At 44.8% G+C, this 19,070-nt stretch overlaps 1 protein-coding gene across 3 annotated transcripts in view; it reads left to right on the forward strand.

Annotated features, from left to right (window-relative positions):
* LOC140190674 (unconventional myosin-XVIIIb-like) overlaps positions 1-19,070 on the forward strand; it is a 462,061-nt gene that overhangs the window by 395 nt on the left and 442,596 nt on the right. The window lies entirely within an intron of this gene.

A 19,070-nucleotide genomic window follows, 5' to 3' on the forward strand; every position in this document is an offset into this window, starting at 1 on the left:
TGTGTGTGTGTGTGTGTGTGTGTGTGTGTGTGTGTGTGTGTGTGTGCGTGTTGGGGTTCGGTGGTGAACAGCCAGTGAGTTTGGGGAATGATGCTGACAGGGGGAGGGGATGGAAGAAATCAGGGGATCAGGGGTTTAAGAGCAAAACATAGTTGGTTTGTTGTGCTGGGGAGGGATGACTTGTCCTCGGTTATGTTCTGTCACATTCCCATTGGGGAACATGAGTTCATGTACATGCGTTCATGAGTTCATGAAGCAGCATGTTGGAGGTGGGGACCGAGAGGCCTCTTGTATGGACACTGTCCTTCCCTTCACTTCCTTTCCCAACTCTGTGACCTTTCACTCTCCCTCCGCATCACCCCAGACTCCTCATATCCAGTTTCTTGTCCCTCCTTCCCCCTTTCCATCTCCCTTACCCATTCCCTTCCTCCCCATCCCTCATCCTCCCTTCCCTCCTTTTCATCCCCCCTTCCCACCCCTTTCTCACTCTCCTCCTCCTTTACCTCCCCCCTCTTTCCCAATCCCTCTTTTCCTCCTGTTCCCTCTCCGACACAATGAAGATGGGAGGTGCATTAACTGAACACTTGTCACGGTGATTTCCTCTGCAGCTGAGCTTGGGCTGCACCTGTGAAAAGCGCATGGATGGTCCACTGATAGCCTTGGTTTCATTTACCTTACCTCTCTGGAAGTTGTATTTCACATGTGTAACTCTTCACAGTGGGGCAAAGGGAATCGTGATGCACAGGCCAATGACAAAGCAGGTTACAGTTGATCAGCAGCTCAGTGGAGGTCTGTGTGAAGGCCCAGAGTACTGGGTTATGGTGTGAGGAACTAACGTACACAAGGCTTTAATGAAGGGCTTAATTATTCTATGGATTTATTGAGCACATCCGCAAGAAAATGTATCTCAGGGTTGCATATGATGACATAGATGTACTTTGATAATAAATTTACTTTGAACTTTGAACTTTGAATGGTGCACTGGATCCTGAAACAGCTTGGTGAAGTGGGGCAAGGCTTTGAAGTGGTTTTGTGCAACTGAGGCGGGTCCTTTCAGGAGAAGGCTGGGAGTGAAAATTATCAAACACACTTTGAATCTTTCTGGAAATTTTTATTGATGGAGAATCATGGAGAAAGGGAGGATTAGATTGATCTTGGAGTAAGTTAAAAGTTCAGTACGACATGAAGGGCCTGTACTGTACTGTTCAATGGGCTGAAGGGCCTTTATTGTACTGTTCAATGGGCTGAAGGGCCTGTACTGTTCAATGGACTGAAGGGCCTGTACTTTACTGTTCAATGGTTTAGGTGTAAATAGCCTAATTCACAAAATGATTCAATATGAAGCAGGAAGCAGAAATGGCTTCCGTCCGTGAGCAGCCTGATCACAGACTTCAGTTAATAGAGTGAGTTAGACTGCTCTATTAGAGTGTGTTTTTACTTGGAGATGGTTTCCCAGCAGTTATTATGATGAGGCTTTCAGGAGTTCAGGAATACCTTCCCTGCTGCTTCCCACCTCATCCTATTTGTATGATTTTCATTCCGTTGTAGGAGACAGAGGGGAGCTGATGTTATACCCAGTCATTGGTGGGTGACGATTTCCATACCAGCAGTGCTGCACAATGAATGTGCTTCCCTTCAATTCATTTATTAATTATGCCCTGGTTGCAAGGTTAACATACAGTATTTTAGAATTATCTATCCCTTTACAAGACATGGGTGTTGTTGGTGGCAAAGGAATTGTTGACATTTTGGGTCCAGATGCAGGGTTTCGACCCAAAACAGAACCAATTCCTTTTCCCCGCAAAATGCTTCTCGAACTGTTGAGTTTCACCAGCAGATTGAGTGTTGCCCCATTGTTCTCGAATTCTGGGATACACAAAAGGAAATTAAACATGTGCGTAGACATTTCATGGCCAATTGATAATGAAAATTGGAGAGTAGGGAAAGATGATCACAAACATGAGAAAATTTGCAGATTCTGGACAAGCAAGCAACACACACAAAATGCTGGAGGAAATCAGCATCTATGGAAAAGAGTGCAGTCAATATTTTGGGCTGAGACCCTTCACAGGACTTGACATTCAGCATATGTAGAGTGGACAAAAGATTCTGATTCTGAACTGTAGGACTCTAAAGCTCATTGAATTGTGTCAGTCTCTCTATGGTGTGTGGCTTCAGGGCAGAAACCTCCAATGAAGCTCACATACCCTCTCATTCGATGTGCAGATTATTGGGAGCTGTCTCATTGGCTTAGGAAATTCTTCTGTCCTGCATGAAAGCGAGTCCAGCATTTACTTTGGAAATGGAATTAAGGCAGTTTGATGACTGGATATTTGACATGAATGCTATGTGACCAGATTTTGCCACTGGGACCTAAAACTTTAACCAATTTCTATAGATGCACAGTGGAGAATGTACTAATTGACTGCATCACAGCCTGGTATGGGAATGTCAATGCCCAGGAACAGAACGGGCTTCAGAATGTCGTGGGAGAGAGCCTAGTCCATCACAAGCAAAGCACCCTCACTGTTGAGCACATTCATATGGGGCGCTGCCACTACAAAGCAGTGTCCATCATCAAAGACCCTCAGCATCCAGCCCAAGCCCTCTCCTCACTACCATCATCAGGCAAGAGGTTCAGGAGCCTTTGTTCCCACAGCAACAGGTTCAGGAACAGTTATTACCCTATAACCATCAGGCTCGGAAACCAGTGTGGATAATGTCATTCACCTCTACTCCGAACTAATTCTATAAATTACAGGCTCTGTCATATGGGGGGGGGGCATTGATGGTGGACCCAAATGCAAGACACAGACACTGAAGTACTAGGAACAGGACTAGGTGTGTAAAGCAAGCAAGGGAAGTGGGGAAGAAATGACGCTGGACAAGACACAGGCCCTGGATGAGGATAGGATACAGGGCCTGGGCTAGGACTAAACTAGGAAAGCGGGACCTGGATGAGGAACTAGGAACTTGGAACCTGGACAAGGACTCCAAGCCAGAGACTGGACAGGGACCTGCGACCTGGGTCTTGACTGGGGCTCGGACCCCAGATCCAGGTTAGGACAAGACGTGGCTACAGGACGAGGAGTGGCAACAGGACTGGATGTGAGACTCCTGGACAGGATGAGGGAACCCTAGCACTGGGCTGGGCGAGGCACATAGACAGGACGAGAACACGAAGCCTTGACTTGGTCGAGGGAGAACAGGAATGCCGAGCCTTGGTCTTAGGAGACAGGAACGCAGAACACAGAGCTTTGGTCTTGGGAGACAGAAACATGGAACACAGAGCCGGGACCCCTCCTTGGGAACAGGACATAGGGCTGGGACTCATACACAGAACACGGAGCCAGTTCCCAACACAAGGTAGCGGCAAATAGCTGGACCTACCTAGCGAAAGCGTGGACTCAGAGACGGTACCCAACACAAGGTAGCGGAAAACGGCGGGATCTACCTAGCAAAGGCATGGACATAGAGACAGTTCCAAACAATGAAAAACAGTTCCTTATCTAGACACAACAAGGCCCTGATCTTGCCCTGGCGGTTGAACCTGACGGCGATACAGGTGAGGATACAGGCGAAGGTAGCAGGCAAGGCTACGGAAGGAAGGGGAATGGGAGGGAACAGTCCAGCAACTGAAGCTGAACCCAGGAGCTGATTATGTAGCCAGCCCAAAATGAGAATCATGTGCCTCAATTAAGGCACCAACAGGACAATGGAAAACCAGAAAATCTGGAATAGGGATCAATGGACCGGACCATGAACCGGAATGCGGAATTCACGGACCGGACCGTGACAGACTCTGCAACTCCTGTTCTCTGCATTATTTACTTACTTGCACAGTTTGACTTCTTTTGCACATTGAGGTTGTTTGTCATTCTGTCTGTTTATGTATCAGTTTTCCTAAATTCAATTGTATTTTTTCAGTAAATGCCTGCAAGAAGATGAATCTCAGTGTCGTATATGGCAACATGTACATACTTTGATAATAAATTTACTTAGAACTAGTCTGACTGCACTGCTGAAGTTGTTTCATCTGTCCCTAAGCACAGCAGAGAAGGTCACCTGCTGCCCCATTTTATGTATGGGTGGTAAAATAAGGGGGGGGGGGGCGAATTGACAGGAATGTGAGGAGAAAAGTATCAGTTAGGGTAGAATTGAGTAGCAATGGAAGCATGATGGTTAGAACGGTGATCATGGGCCAAATGGCCTGTTTCTGTGCTAAATCTCTTTATACTCCATATTTCATGATGTTACAAAGTGATTTGCAATCAGATTCTTATGACAGAAATTTGCAAGAAATGCACCAGCCAATTTCTGCACAGTGATCCCTCGCCCACAAACAATGAGATAATGGTCAGGGTCACCATTTTGAGTTGTTGGCTGAGAGAGAAATGATGGCCAGGAGAAGGGAGAAGCCCTCTGTTTCTGGGTAATGTGCTCTGCTGGTGGAGTGTGTGAAGTGATAGGATGCTATGTAAATACAGGCTTTGGTAGCACACTGCAGAAGCTGTGACCTGTCTGTGTGCTGGCACTGACAAAGTTTGTCACTGAGGCTAAATATATTACGGACCTTGGTGACCGGATTGCTTGATAAACAATGTGGCTTGTTATGAGAGGGAACTGATCCATTTATACCCCTGCATGGATTTCACAGCCACAGTTAGTTTACAATCAAAGTGGCAGGGCCAGGCGCCTGTGGCTATGAAACTTAAGGACTGCATAAAAGCCAAGGAAAGGGCATATACTGTAGCAAAAGTGGGTGGGAAGTTGAATGATTGGGAAGTTTTTAAAATCCAACAAAAGACTCTGTCTCCACCCCCCTCCTCAGACGGTGTGTTTTGTTTAAATGGGGTGAGAGTCTCTGTGTCTACTCTGTTCTCAGACAGTGTTCTGTTTAAATGCAGCCCAATTAGCAGAGAAAGGCTTTTTCCTACATCATGTATGGTGATTGTGACCCCACTCGGAAGCTGCTCACACCTTTAGGTGCAGGAGAACGCTCTGCAGCCTCCTGAGCAAGTGTTATGTACTTATATACAATTTTGTGGCCGTGTGGCGATTAGCATAATGCTTTACAGTGCCAGTGGTCAAACTTCAATTCACATCACTGTTTGTAAGGAGTTTGTATGTCTTCGTTGTGACTGTGAGGGTTTCCTCCGTGTGCTCTGATTTCCTCCCACATTCAGAAGACGTCCAGGTTAGGGTTAGTGAGTTGTATGCATGCTACGTTGGTGTCCCTGTTAGGGTTAGTGAGTTGTATGCATGTTACGTTGGTGTCCAGGTTAGGGTTAATGAGTTGTACGCATGCTACGTTGGTGTAAATGTTAGGGTTAGTGATTTGTATGCATGCTACGTTGGTGTCCAGGTTAGGGTTAATGAGTTGTACGCATGCTACGTTGGTGTCAATGTTAGGGTTAGTGAGTTGTATGCACGCTATGTTGGTGTCCAGGTTAGGGTTAGTGAGTTGTATGCACGCTACGTTGGTGTCAATGTTAGGGTTAGTGAGTTGTATGCATGTTACGTTGGTGTCCAGGTTGGAGTTAATGAGTTGTACGCATGTTACGTTGGTGTAAATGTTAGGGTTAGTGAGTTGTATGCATGCTACGTTGGTGTCCAGGTTAGGGTTAATGAGTTGTATGCATGCTACGTTGGTGTAAATGTTAGGGTTAGTGAGTTGTATGCATGCTACGTTGGTGTCCAGGTTAGGGTTAATGAGTTGTATGCACGCTACGTTGGTGTCAATGTTAGGGTTAGCGAGTTGTATGCACGCTACGTTGGTGTCCGGGTTAGGGTTAGTGAGTTGTATTGTTATGTACCCCGTAACTGGGTTGCCAAACCAGCAGAAGTGGACCACTTAGTTGGAGTCTGGTTTAACAGAAACTAATGAAGTTTTATTAAAGAAACAAGTAACACAGTACTCCAATCGCAAGGATATAAATGCAACAGGTTAGCAATGGTAAAACACACATGTAAACAGAACTAGGGTAATAGGAATTAACCAAGCTCTATCGCAGTCTAGGGGTAAAATGATGAGTCTCAAGTGACGCAGAGTTCAGTTCAGCTTAGTATAGTTCGCAGTAATCGCTGTTGTACCATTGGAGAGAGAGAGAGAGAATGCAAATTTTGATTCAAACAGACCTTTGATGTTCTTCGCAGTTAGCTTTCGGGCGAACCCCTTTATGTCTTCTGTGGTCACCGACTGTGACCCTGCCGTTCCGGATACGACCGTTCTTCCGCAGTGAACCCGGCACCCAAGCAAGGGCGGACACACACACCAGGTTCCCGCCGATCGTACCTTTTCACCCTATGCGTCTATGGTCGGTTCCCGCGACCAGACCTCCAAACTGCCACCAACTTGTGGGGGCACACCACTCTTTCAGGGTCTCGATATCTCATGATCTCGTGGTGTGTGTCGTGCCTTAGCGAACCTGTTCTTTTTCTCCCCCGCTGGGGTATCGCCTGTCCATCAAACTTCAAACAGTTCAGATTCAAAGCAATCGGTCTGCCTTTCTCGTTAATCTCTCTCATCTCTCTTATTAGCATTTTGAATGTTTCTCCATTGTCTCCCTTATCTCTCTCATTAGCATCAATCTTCTGATAACTTGGTTTTTCGTCACAGTATGCACGCTACGTTGGTGTCCAGGTTAGGGTTAGTGAGTTGTATGCATGCTACGTTGGTGTCCGGGTTAGGGTTAGTGAGTTGTATGCAGGCTACATTGGTGTCCGGGTTAGGGATAGTGAGTTGCATGCATGCTACGTTGGTGTCCGGGTTGGGGTTAGTGAGTTGTATGCACGTTACGTTGGTGTCTGGGTTAGGGTTAGCGAGTTGTATGCATGCTACGTCGGTGTCCAGGTTAGGGTTAGTGAGTTGTATGCATGCTACGTTGGTGTCCGGATTAGGGTTAGTGAGTTGTATGCATGCTACGTTGGTGTCCGGGTTGGGGTTAGTGAGTTGTATGCACGTTACGTTGGTGTCTGGGTTAGGGTTAGTGAGTTGTATGCACTCTACATTGGTATCCAGGTTAGGGTTAGTGAGTTGTATGCACGTTACGTTGGTGTCTGGGTTAGGGTTAGTGAGTTGTATGCACTCTACATTGGTATCCAGGTTAGGGTTAGTGAGTTATATGCATGCTACGTTGGTGCTGGAAGCGTGACAACACTTGCCGGTTGCCCCCAGTACTGCTTGAAATCTGTTGGTCATTGATGTAAACAGCGCATTTCACTGTATTTTTCAATGTACATGTGACAAATAAATAATCTTTACTTTAAGGCAAGACCGTAAGATATCAGAGCAGATTAAGACCATTCAGCCCATCAAGTCTGCTCTGCTATTCCATCATAGCTGATCCCGGATCCCACTCAACCCTTCACACCTGCCTTCTCACTATATCCTTTGATGCCCTGGCCAATCAGGAAACGATCAACTTCTGCCTTAAATATTCCCACGGACTTGGCCTCCACTGCAGTCTGTGGCAGAGCATTCCACAGATTTACTACTTTCTGGCTAAAAAAAATTCCTCCTTACCTCTGTTCTAAAGACTCAGCCCTCAATTTTGAGGCTGTGCCCTGTAGTTCTGGACACCCCCACCATAGGAAACATCCAAACATTCTCTCCACATCCACCCTATCTAGTCCTTTCAACATTCAGTAGGTTTCAATGAGATCCCCATGCATTCTTCCAAATTCCAGTGAGTACAGGCCCAAAGCTGCCAAACGCTCCTCATATATTAACCCCTTCATTCCTGCAATCATCCTCATGAACCTCCTCTGGACTGTCTCCAATGACAGCACATCCTTTCTGAGACATGGGACCCAAAACTGTTGCCAATACTCTGTGCAGCCTGATTAGTGCCTTATAAAGCCTCAGCATTATCTCCTTGCTTTTATATTCTATTCCCCTAAAAATAAATACCTGCATTGCATTTGCCTTCTTTGCCACAGACTTAACCTTCTGGGAACCTTGCATGAGGACTACCAAGTTCCTCTGCACCTCTGATGTTTGAACCCTCCCCTCATTTAGATAATAGTCCAGCCGGGTAACAAAGAGAAATTTTGAGGGCCTGTACTGTACTCTGTTCTACATGAGGAGGGGAAGGGATAGAAATAGCTACAGGCAGAGATAGACAGGCCAAATAGCGACAATATCTGTGTCCTCATCACCATCATTATGTGCCATGTCATATGACATGGATGATCATGTTGACTGTGATTGATCTTGGCAAATTTTTCTATAGAAGTGGTTTGCCATTACCTTCTTCTGGGCAGTGTCTTTACAAGACCTGTGATCCCAGCCATTATCAATACTCTTCAGAGATTGTCTGCCTGGCATTAGTAGTTGCATAACCGGGACTTGTGATATGCACAAGCTGCTCTCTTGGCTCACCTGATTGGGGGCTGGGGGGCTAAGTAAATGCTACACCTTGCCCAAGGGTGATCTGCAGGCTAGCAGAGAGAAGGAGCATCTTACACCTTCTTTGGTAAAGATGCATCTGCACTCCACCACCCATAATATCAGTGTAAATGGTGAAATGGTGGGAATCTATTGCATTAGTGTTTAATTGAGTGGTTACCTTTGAGGAGATTTGACTTTTTAATAATTGTTTGTGTTTACTTTCAGTGGTTTAAGTTTGCTTTTTAATGTTCATTGAATGAGCATCAACTGGATTTGAAGCTTAAAAAAGGACTCTTAAATAAATTGTATTTATAAATGATATCAACAACATTGAAGAGGTGAAAATGAAATTTTATGTCTTTGATGCGATAGAAACCTCAGAAAATTGGGTGTGAGGGGATATATTGTGTGGTATATGGGTATGTTGTGTGTGAGGAGGTATACATGAATTATTTTCAATTTTTTTAGTAAAATTATTTTTATCCTATGTTTCATGAAATATAATACATTTATCCCTTGTGGATACTTCAATGTTGAAATGTTTAAGAAGTTCTGAAATTTAGAGCTTTTTGCTTCTTGGTGTGCTGCCTGTCAGCAATCCAGTGGGTTGCTGAGCCAACGTGATGACACTGCTTCGCCTACCGGAGTCTGACATCACGGCGCCCACTGCCCCTCAGTGGCAAGTTCCTCAGAGGTCAGTGCTGAGAACAATCCAGCCCAGTGCACTTCCCCTGAGATGTTGTGTCTGCAGTGAGCACACGTCTCCAGGCAGGTACCTCAACAACGTGGGGTAGAACAGAAGCGACATACACAACACTGGAGGACTCAGCAGGTCAGGCAGCATCTATGGAGGGCAAGAAACAGCTGATGTTTTGTGCTGAGGATTCCGACATTGTAGACCTTCACGTGGAACGTAGTTGTGGAACATAGATATACTGTAGAACTGAAGTTATAATAAGTCTCCTCCACATCCAAAAAGTCATTCATGCTGCAAACCCTTAAAGTTGGTACACCTTTACAGTTTTTGTCTGAAAGCCGAGAAAGATACATTCAATCTGTGTCAAAATAACTTTGGGCTGAAGGGCAGAGGGTTGTTCCTTGTTGAAGAACTGTGTCACTGGCATATGAGGCATGCTTTATCAATGAGAGCATTTTAGCACATTAATCAACATCACTAAAACACAACAGTATGGCCAAGGGACATTGTACAGGGCTTTGTGGGACACGAGCACTCCACACAGTGCTTCATTAAGTGGGAAACGATTGATTAATTAAAATATGAAGAAATCTTAGCTGAGGGGAAGTGGAGATGCTGGTATTTAATGTAAGATTGATTGGGCTAATGGCCTGGAGATAGATGGAAAAATGTTTCACATTAATGTTTCAGTGAGTCGTGTTGCTAGCGATGAAAGGGGGTGGGAAGAATTTATCTGAAACAAAACACAGAGGGGATTTTACCAGATCCAATTCCAGGCTGACAAGGCTGGTTTTAACTGAGTAGCTGTTATAGAAGAAAGCTGTCCCTGGAACGGTAGAGGGTAAACATCAGCCAGAGCTCCCACTCTATCTGGTCATACTTGTTGGAACTGTGTGTCTGGTCTTAAGTGAACTCATAATCGAATGTGCAGTTCTCCTGTATCTGGATAGCGATGGAATCGTCAGTGAACCAGCCCTGGTTAAAATCCAGGATGTATCTGACGTATGAAAGCTACATCACATAATGGCTCAACAATGACCACTTGGAAATCAAGAGTTGTGTAGTCATATAACACAAAAAACAGGCCCTTCAGCCCATCTAGTCCATGCTGACATGCCAATTGTCACTGGTCCCATTTATCCTCATTTACCCATATCATTCAAAACATTTCATATCTATATACCCATCTATTGTTTAAAAGTTCAAAGTTCAAATTCAATTTATTATTGAAGAATGTATATGTCACCATATACAACCCTGAAATTCATCTTCTTGCAGACATTCACAGTAGAACAAAGAAATACAATAAAATCGGTGAAAAGCACACACAAAAACTGACAACCAAATACAAAAAAATACAAAAAAACCACACAAATAATATAAATAAATAAATAATACTGAGAAAATTATTTGTAGAATCCTTGAAAGTAAATCCATAGTCCATAAATTGTCCGCTTGATGCAATATCAAATATATGTATTGCCATTATGTACTGTTATTTGTAGCAATCTTCCTGAAATCCGCATTAAAGGAACTCTTTATGATTCTTTCTTGGACCTCACAAAATATGCTTTGCAATTGCCAATTGCCTTTAATAATACCAGGCAAATCTTATCAACTGCTCTTGATTGTAGCGTAATGATATATCACTTAGGGCGAAATTAGATTCAATTAATTCAATAAATCTCAAATTAAAAGGGGAATATCCATAAAGGTGACCATAAAACTACCAGATTGTCATAAACTTATCTGGTTAACATATGCCTTTCAGCAAATTCTATCCTTGATTTGTCATGTTGATATGAATTTAGACCCTTTGCCATGGATCTTAACTACCTTCTGAAATGTTGCTGCAAGTTACTCAGTTCAATGGGGAAGAATAGTCTCCTTGTCAATGATACCCACAGTAGTGTGTGAAATTTTCTTTTAAAAAGACTTCTAATTTGGAGTCTGTTAACATTGGTGGCCATAACTTCATTTGAAACCACTTTTAACAGGCAGTAATCACAAGGCATTCAAGGACAAGCAGTTGAGCTTTGATGAAGGGCAGATCTGGATGTTAGTGATTGGGATGAATGGTTCCTTTCTGTGCTGTACGTAATTCCCTGTAAACATTAATGTCTGGTTTTGCTGAGGTTTTCGCAGCAACCAAAGTGTACCTCTACCCTGCCCAGGACAAAGCAGCCCACTGTCGCCATAAACTATGTCTGCAGTATGTACCACGTACAAAATGCGTGCCCCAGAGTACTCTGACAGCACCTCCCAAACCCATGACTCATATTATCACAAAGGTCAGTGATAGGAGGTCATGAGTACTTCACGGCTTTTATACAAAATGTTACATCCATAAGATCATCGTATAGGAGCAGGATTAAGCCATTTGGTCTATTGAGTCTGCTCTGCCATTCCATTGTGGCTGATTTATTATCCCTCTCAACCCCATTTACCTGCCTTCTCCCCAATACTTTTGGCACCCTTACTAATCATGAACCTACCCTGAGGTTGGTGTCAACCATGGATGTTCTGTCCCAGCTGACTATGTGATACACAAGCCAGGCAGTACGATGTGGACAGCAAGCTGTTGCCCTTGCAGTAAGCTCCCCCTCTCCACGCAGTTGATGAATCCAAAGGAGCGGCAGAGGCCAATACAGTTTGGCAGCAACAGTATGGCAGGAGTTGCCATTCGGCATTGAACTCTACGTATAACTCCCTTAAGGACTCCAGCTCTTCCAGATGAACTGCCAACCATGGCTGATAAGCCCCATCTGTCCGAAGCGACTGGTTTCCTCTCAGTAGAAATGGTTCCGCCAGGCTTAGTAGAACAGCTACATGTGAAGGCCAGGAGCTTGACTTGGTTGTCAGAGGCTATCCGAGATGCACACCATTGGGAACATTTAATAGATAGCTTAGGGAGCTATATCCTCACTACCTCCACCAGCTATGACAACCTTAAGGAACCAAGAACCTATCGACCTCCGCTTTAAATGTACCCAATGACTTGGCCTCCACAGCCGCCTGTGCAATGAATTCCACAGATGAAAACTAGCGTATCGTAAGCCTTCTTTATCTCTTTATCCACTTGTGTTGCCACTTTCATGAACACAGGTCCTGAATTGGAAATGTTTCATTGGCCCTTCGTTGTCACTGGGTCTAAATCCCAGAGCTTCCTTCTCTGAGTTCCTTCACCTGTACTGCCTTGTTCAGCACTTTCTCCAACTCAGTTCTGGATGAGCAGTAATTGTGACCCTCGTCAGCAATATCCAGACTGTGGGGATGACTAAATAAGCTTGAGGTGTTACCTCTCCTCCTCGTCCTAGTCCTATTGTTCTCATGTGGACATGAAGAGAAGGGCTAGTCTTCTCATCTGATCCTACTGAATACTGAAAGGCCCAGATAGAATGGATGTGGAGAACATATTTCCATTCATGGGAGAACCTTGGACGAGAGGGCACAGCCTCAGAACAGAAGGACATTCCCTTTGAACAGAGGTGAGGAGGAACTTCTTAGCAGGTAGGTGGTGAATCATTGCACAGACAGCAGTGGAGGCCAAGACATAGGGTATATTTAAAGCAGAGGTTGGTAGTTTCTTGATTAGTAAGGAAGTCAAAGGTAATGGGGAGAAAGCAGAAGAATGGGGTTGAAAGAGATAATAAATCAGCCATGGGCTGAATAGCCTAATTCTGCTCCTGTGTTTTATGAGATAGAATAGTGACAGAAGGTGATGCATGATGAGGTTGACTATTGCCTCACTGCCTGCCCTGTTGTTGCCGATGGCTACGTGGCATTTCTGTGAGGGTAAACGGGATTGGGCTGGAATTTTTAGAATCAACAGCTGAGCTATCGAGAGAGCCTCTGACCCAAATTGGCAATGGGATCTAAATGTTTCAAAGCTTCACCCCTGAACAACCAGTGGATATATTGCTTCCTGGCTTGCATTTCCTTCCTGACTCTCTGCTCCAATTTGGACCTCTTGTTGGATTTTCCGAACTCGTTGGCTTTGCTCCTTTTATATGTGATCATAGGTGATGGTAGAACACAGGATAGTGCAATACAGGAACAGGCCCTTCGGCCCACTATGTCGTGATGACCCAATTAAGTTAGTAATCAAATGACAACTAAACTAATCACTTTTGCTTTCGCAATGTCCATATCCTTTCATTTTCCTCACATTCATGTGCCCATCTAAATGTTTCTTCAAAGTCTGATATTACTTGCCTCTACCACCCCCCTCAGACAGCACATTTGATGCACCTACCACTCTCCAGGTAAAAAACATGCCTTTCATACCTCCTTTGAAATTACCCCCTCTCACCTTAAACGCATGTCATCTGGAAAAAATATATTATTTGTCTACTCTCTCTATGCCTCTCATTACCTTTTAACCTCTATCAGATCTCCCTTCAGCTTCCACCGCTCCAAAGGAAACAACCCAATGTTGCCCAGCTTCTAGTAACGGCATATATCCTCTAATCCAGGCATCAGCCTGGTTAACTTCTTCTGCACCCTCTCCAAAGCTTCGGCATCCTTCCAACTGTATTCAATACTCCAGAGGCGGCTTAACTAGAGATTTATAATGCTGCAACATAAGTTCCTGACTTTTGGACTTACTGTCTCGACTAATAAAGAAAAGCGTGCCATATGCACTCTTAATCACCCTGACAATCTGAGTAGCCACTTTCAGGGAGATATGAACTTGGACCCCCCAGATCCCTCTGCTCATCAACACTGTTAAGGATCTATTAATAATCTGCAGATGCTAGGATCAAAGCAACACTCACAGAACGCTGGAGGAACTCAGCAGGTTGGGCAGCATCAGTGGAAACCATGAGTCGACGTTTCGGGCCGGAACCCTTCGTCAGGACTGAAGAAAGAAGGGGGGAAGGATTGAAGAATGCTTGTAGGTTCAATTGAAAAACCAGTAATTTGGAAGACAAAGGGGTGGGGGAGAAGGGATGTCATAGGCAGGAAAACAATGGGTAGTAGAAGGAGGCGGAACCATGAGGGAGGTGATAGGCAGCTGGGGGAAGGGGCAGAATGAAATAGGGATAGAGGAAGGGAGGGGGAGGAAATTACTGAAAGTTGGAGAATTCTATGTTCATACCAAGGGCCTGGAGACTATCTAGACGGTATATGAGGTGTTGCTCCTCCAACCTGAGTTTAGCCTGAGTTCTGCAGATTATTTTGTGTTTACTGTTAAGGATATTCTCCTGTTTACGTTTGACCTACCAAGGTGCAACTCTTCACATTTGGTTGGGTTAAACTCCATCTGCCATTTCTCTGCTCATATCCGCACCTGATCTATATCTCATTGTACTATTTGCCAGTCATTTCCCAGTATGATTCAGTTGTCTGGACGGCAAAATGGGTAACTTAACAGCAAGGTCAAAACAAGAAGGCTTGTGGCCAAAATTTCATTCCTATTCACAAGATGTGACATGTTGATGTCACAGCCAAGAAAACTCTGCTTTCTGAGGAGGCTAAAGAAATTCAACATATCCACAACAACTCTTACCAGTTTTTGTCTATGCACCAGAAAAACATTCTGACTGGATACATAACAGCTTGATACAGCAACTGCTCTGCATGAGACTACAAGAAGCTACATCGAGTTGTGGACACAGCTCAGCATATCATGGAAACCAGCCTCACCTCCAAGGACTCTGTCTATACTTCTCGCTGTCTCAGTAAATCAGTCACCATAATCAAACACCCCACCCTGGACATCCTCTCTTCTTGCCTCTTCCATCGGGCAGAAGATACAAAAGCCTGAAAGCACGTACCACTGGGCTCAAGGCAGATTCCACCCCACTAATCAGACTCTTCTGTGGACTCCTTGTACAATAGGATGGGTTCTTGGCCTCACAATCTACCTCGTTATGATTTTACACTTTATTGTCTACCTGCACTGCATTTTCTCAGTAGCTGTTACACTTTATTCTGCTTTGTTATTGTTTTACCTTGTTCTAACTCAGCGCACTGTGATCTGTATGCAAGACAAGCTTTTCACTGTATCTTGGTACCCGTGACAATAATAAACCAATACTAATATCGAGAAGTAGATGTTCAGTCAGCTGATCCACTGTCAGAATGTGAATCTGCTGATAGCAAAGAACTGAGAATTCGCAAGGGGAGAACAACACTTGGTAATGACTGAGGACAAATTTCAGCTCTTTGGTTTAACCCTTCCTGTGGTCCAGGAATTCCTAACATTTTTTTATGCCATGGACCCCTACAATTAACTGAGAGGTCTTTGGCCCCCAGGTCTAGAAACCCTTGTAGTCAATAAACAATAGTCTTCCTGTCTCAGTGCTTCAGAGATGAGGGTACGGACAGGGAGTTGATGTCTGCCATAGACTTGTTTCAGTGGTGGGCATACTGGAGAGGGTTGAGGTTGTCTGGAAAGCAGCAGCTGATGTGAGGCATGACCAGTCTCTCGAAGCACTACATGATGGTAGATGTCAGAGCCGCTGGATGACAGTCATTCAGGCACTTTATCCTGGTTTTCTTGTGTACTAGGATGATGGAGGTTTTCTGAAAGCAGGAAGGAACTGCAGCCTGAAGCAGGAAGAAGTTATCCACACTGGATCAAAGAGCACACCAGGAATACCACACAGGACTGCTGCTTTCCAGTCACAGCACGGCACAGCCACGGAGTGACTGTGGGTTCGGTTATACTGGAGGATGTTAGGTTGGGTGGTGACATACCCATTTCTTTCTGTTCAAAATGTGCATAGAATAAATTAAACTCAACAGGAAGAGATGTGCTGTTGTCGGAGATGCTGCCCGACCTTTTGTAACCTGTTATAATATGTAAGACCTGCCACAGCTGATGCTGGGCGGAGACTCAATTTTGCATTGGTACCTCTGATTACCTTATAAGGCCATATCTTGGTTTCTTATAAAGGTCAGGGTTATGTACAATAACTTGAATGCTGCAGACCGACGTTTCGGAAGAGAATGCATCTTCTGGTTCATCCGTAGTTTTGGGCACAGTTTCTGTGTTACTGTGGCTGACTTGTTGACTTACAATGAAAACCCCTTTCCACATTGAAAGGTCAGGGAAGATGTAAGCACTATGACCTCAGGGAAACAGGTGTAACATCGGAAGGAATGAGCAAACCCACCGAAACAAATCCCCTCTTAAAAACAGAAACTGTCAGAACCTGTCAGCAGGTCAGCCAGCATCTCTGCTACCAGTCCCACAACCTTCCCGTGGCACTCCACCCTCGCCATTCCCAACATCCTTCGCTCTCACCAGATTTACAAACTTGCTCTCCGCTCCATGTTGCCAAATACAGTACTGTGCAAAAGTCTTGGGCACCCTAGCTATGTATATGTGCCTAAGACTCTGACACAGCACCTACATCAAATTGTTCAGTGAATGCACTGTTTGCATTAACAACCAACACAAGCAAGGATGTGCTGGGACAGCCCGCAGGTATTGCCACACTTTCCAGTACCAAAACAGCATGGCAGATCAAGACAGAACTCAACAACAGATAAAACAATGACAACAAGACAAGTTATGTTCCTCCCTACAACCAACCACCCATGTACACACACAGTCCTCCAACACCAGGGCAGACTGTCTTTGGCCTCCAGCTTCCAGTGGACTCATAGCCACAGACACTGGGCCTTTGACTTTCCCAGCAGTCTCGCACAGGTTTGCAGACCTGGGGCTCCCACCGTCAGGCCTTGACCTCTAATTGACCTTTGGGCTTCGATCTCTGGTAACAACGCAGGATTTGCTGATGATGGAAAAACACCTGAACACCAGGCCTCGAACTAAGGACTCATTGATTACAGGAACCCAAAGAGTATTCCCAATATTAGAATGATCCTCCTTTCTCTTCGAATCTGACCAGGAAAGCTGCTAGCCTGGCAGACAATTTGTTCTACCTCAGTAGTTGTTTAGGTCACAAATTGAACAGCTAGCTTGAAAGTCACACATCTTGTCCTCTTTTAAAAATTGAGGGTGACCTCCTGCTTTCGACTGAGCAGCTAAGTCTCAGCTGAATTGGTTGCTGGGAGCTGATGGAGACCTTGTTCCTGTGACTCGGGAAGCTTTATATAGATGCAAATCAGACCGAACTTAGCTCAGGCTGCTGATGACAAACATGCCTGCCAGGCTAATAAAGCACTGATACCTCCAAGAAAGGGCATGGTTCTGTGTTAGACAACCAGGTCACATTGTTCATCAGTTCTGACGAGTATGCTATTCTTGAAAGGAAACTAGAAAGGGATGAAACATGACATTTTCAACGTCAGTTCTCAAATACCGATTACTGCACGGCATTTCCACCTTAGCTGGGTCAAGGCCAGCTTTTTTTTGTTTGTATGTGAAACGATTCTTTGAATCACAGACACCGTTGAAAGTGCACTAGACACCATGGGCTTGTAATGAAAAGTGTGTACCAGGAGACGGATAGACGGAGCAATCATTTGAGAAGTGCTTTCTTGATGACCCAAAGCACTTTATGGACAGTGGTGTGATTGCTCCTGTGGTGTGTGGCTGGGTAGAACACAACTAACACACACGATAAACACGTCATGTTGTCCTGGTATCAGGGTTGCTGCTTTGAGGGCTATATTCAGCTGAACACCAATCCAATATTAATCCTGATTTATTCTCCTCGAATTCCCATCAACAACCGCCCCCACCTGAATCCATAACTTACCGACACACGAGGGGCAATTCACAGCGGCCAATTGACCTCCCCACCGACACATCCTTGAGAGGTGGGAGGAGACTCGTTCTGCTTTGAAGTTGTCCGATGGATGGTTGAAGTTGCTGTGAGGAAGTGGATGGGCCTTGGGTTCAATACCACGCCTGGATGGACTTCCAGGCACAAATGGAAACTGGTGCCACAATAAGGAGCGAGATATTCTAGGCGATCGAATTAAATAGAACAGTCTGGCACAGGAACTGTCTCCTCAGCCTAGGATGTTGTGTTAAACTAATTAAGCTAATTGCTTCTGCCTGCACTTCGTCCATATCCTTCTGTCCTCAGGTTCTTTTTTTAGAACCTCCACCTGCACCCCTGGCAACATATTCCAGGTACCCCATATTCTTTGTTCAAAAATAAACTTGCCTCACACATCTCATTTCAGCCTATCTCCTCTCACTTTAAATGCATGCCTTCTGGTTTTAGGCATTTTGACTCTTGAAAAAAGACACTGGTTATTTGCTTTATCTACAGGGGTAACCCCATTGAAACCCATCGAATATTGAGAGACCTGGATAGAATAGTGGGTGACAGGGTGGAGATATGTCTCTACCAAAGGAGGTCTAAGGTGCTTCTTCCCTCCGCTAGCCTGCAGGTCACCCTTGGGCATGGTGTAGCGCCTGTTTAGCCCCGATCAGGGTCACGTGAAACCATGGGAGCTGGTGCATATCCCAAGTCCTGGTTATGCGATCACTTATGCAAGGCAGACAGTTTCTGAAGAGTATTGATAATGGCTGGGGTTACCTGTCTTGTAAAGACACTGTCCAGAAGAGGGCAATGGCAAACTGCTTCTGTAATACAATATGCCCTGAACAATCAAAGACCACGATGGTCCACATCACATGGCATGGCACATAAAGATGATGATGAGACAGGGTGGACATGCAGAGTGTGTCTCCAGTAGTCAGGAACAGGGGGCACAGCCTCAGAATGGAGGGACATCCATTTAGAACAGTCAGAGGGTGGTGAGTCTGTGGAATCCGCTGCCAAGTCATTGAGTGTATTTAAAGTGAAGGGTAATAGGTTCTTGGTAAGATGGGTAAGAGCACCTAAGGTTACAGACAGAGGCAGGAGAATAGGGTTGAAAAAGATAATAATAAATCAGTATGATGGAATGGTAGAGCTGACGCAATGGGTCAAGGGGCCTAATTCTGTTCCCATGGCTTATGTTCTCATGGTCTATGCCTAAATGGACATGCTTATCTGAAAACATTATGGTTTTGAAGTCACTGTTTTTGCACATATTGAGAAAAAT

The sequence above is a fragment of the Mobula birostris genome, chromosome 31, assembly GCF_030028105.1.
Source record: "Mobula birostris isolate sMobBir1 chromosome 31, sMobBir1.hap1, whole genome shotgun sequence".
NCBI lineage: Eukaryota > Metazoa > Chordata > Chondrichthyes > Myliobatiformes > Myliobatidae > Mobula > Mobula birostris.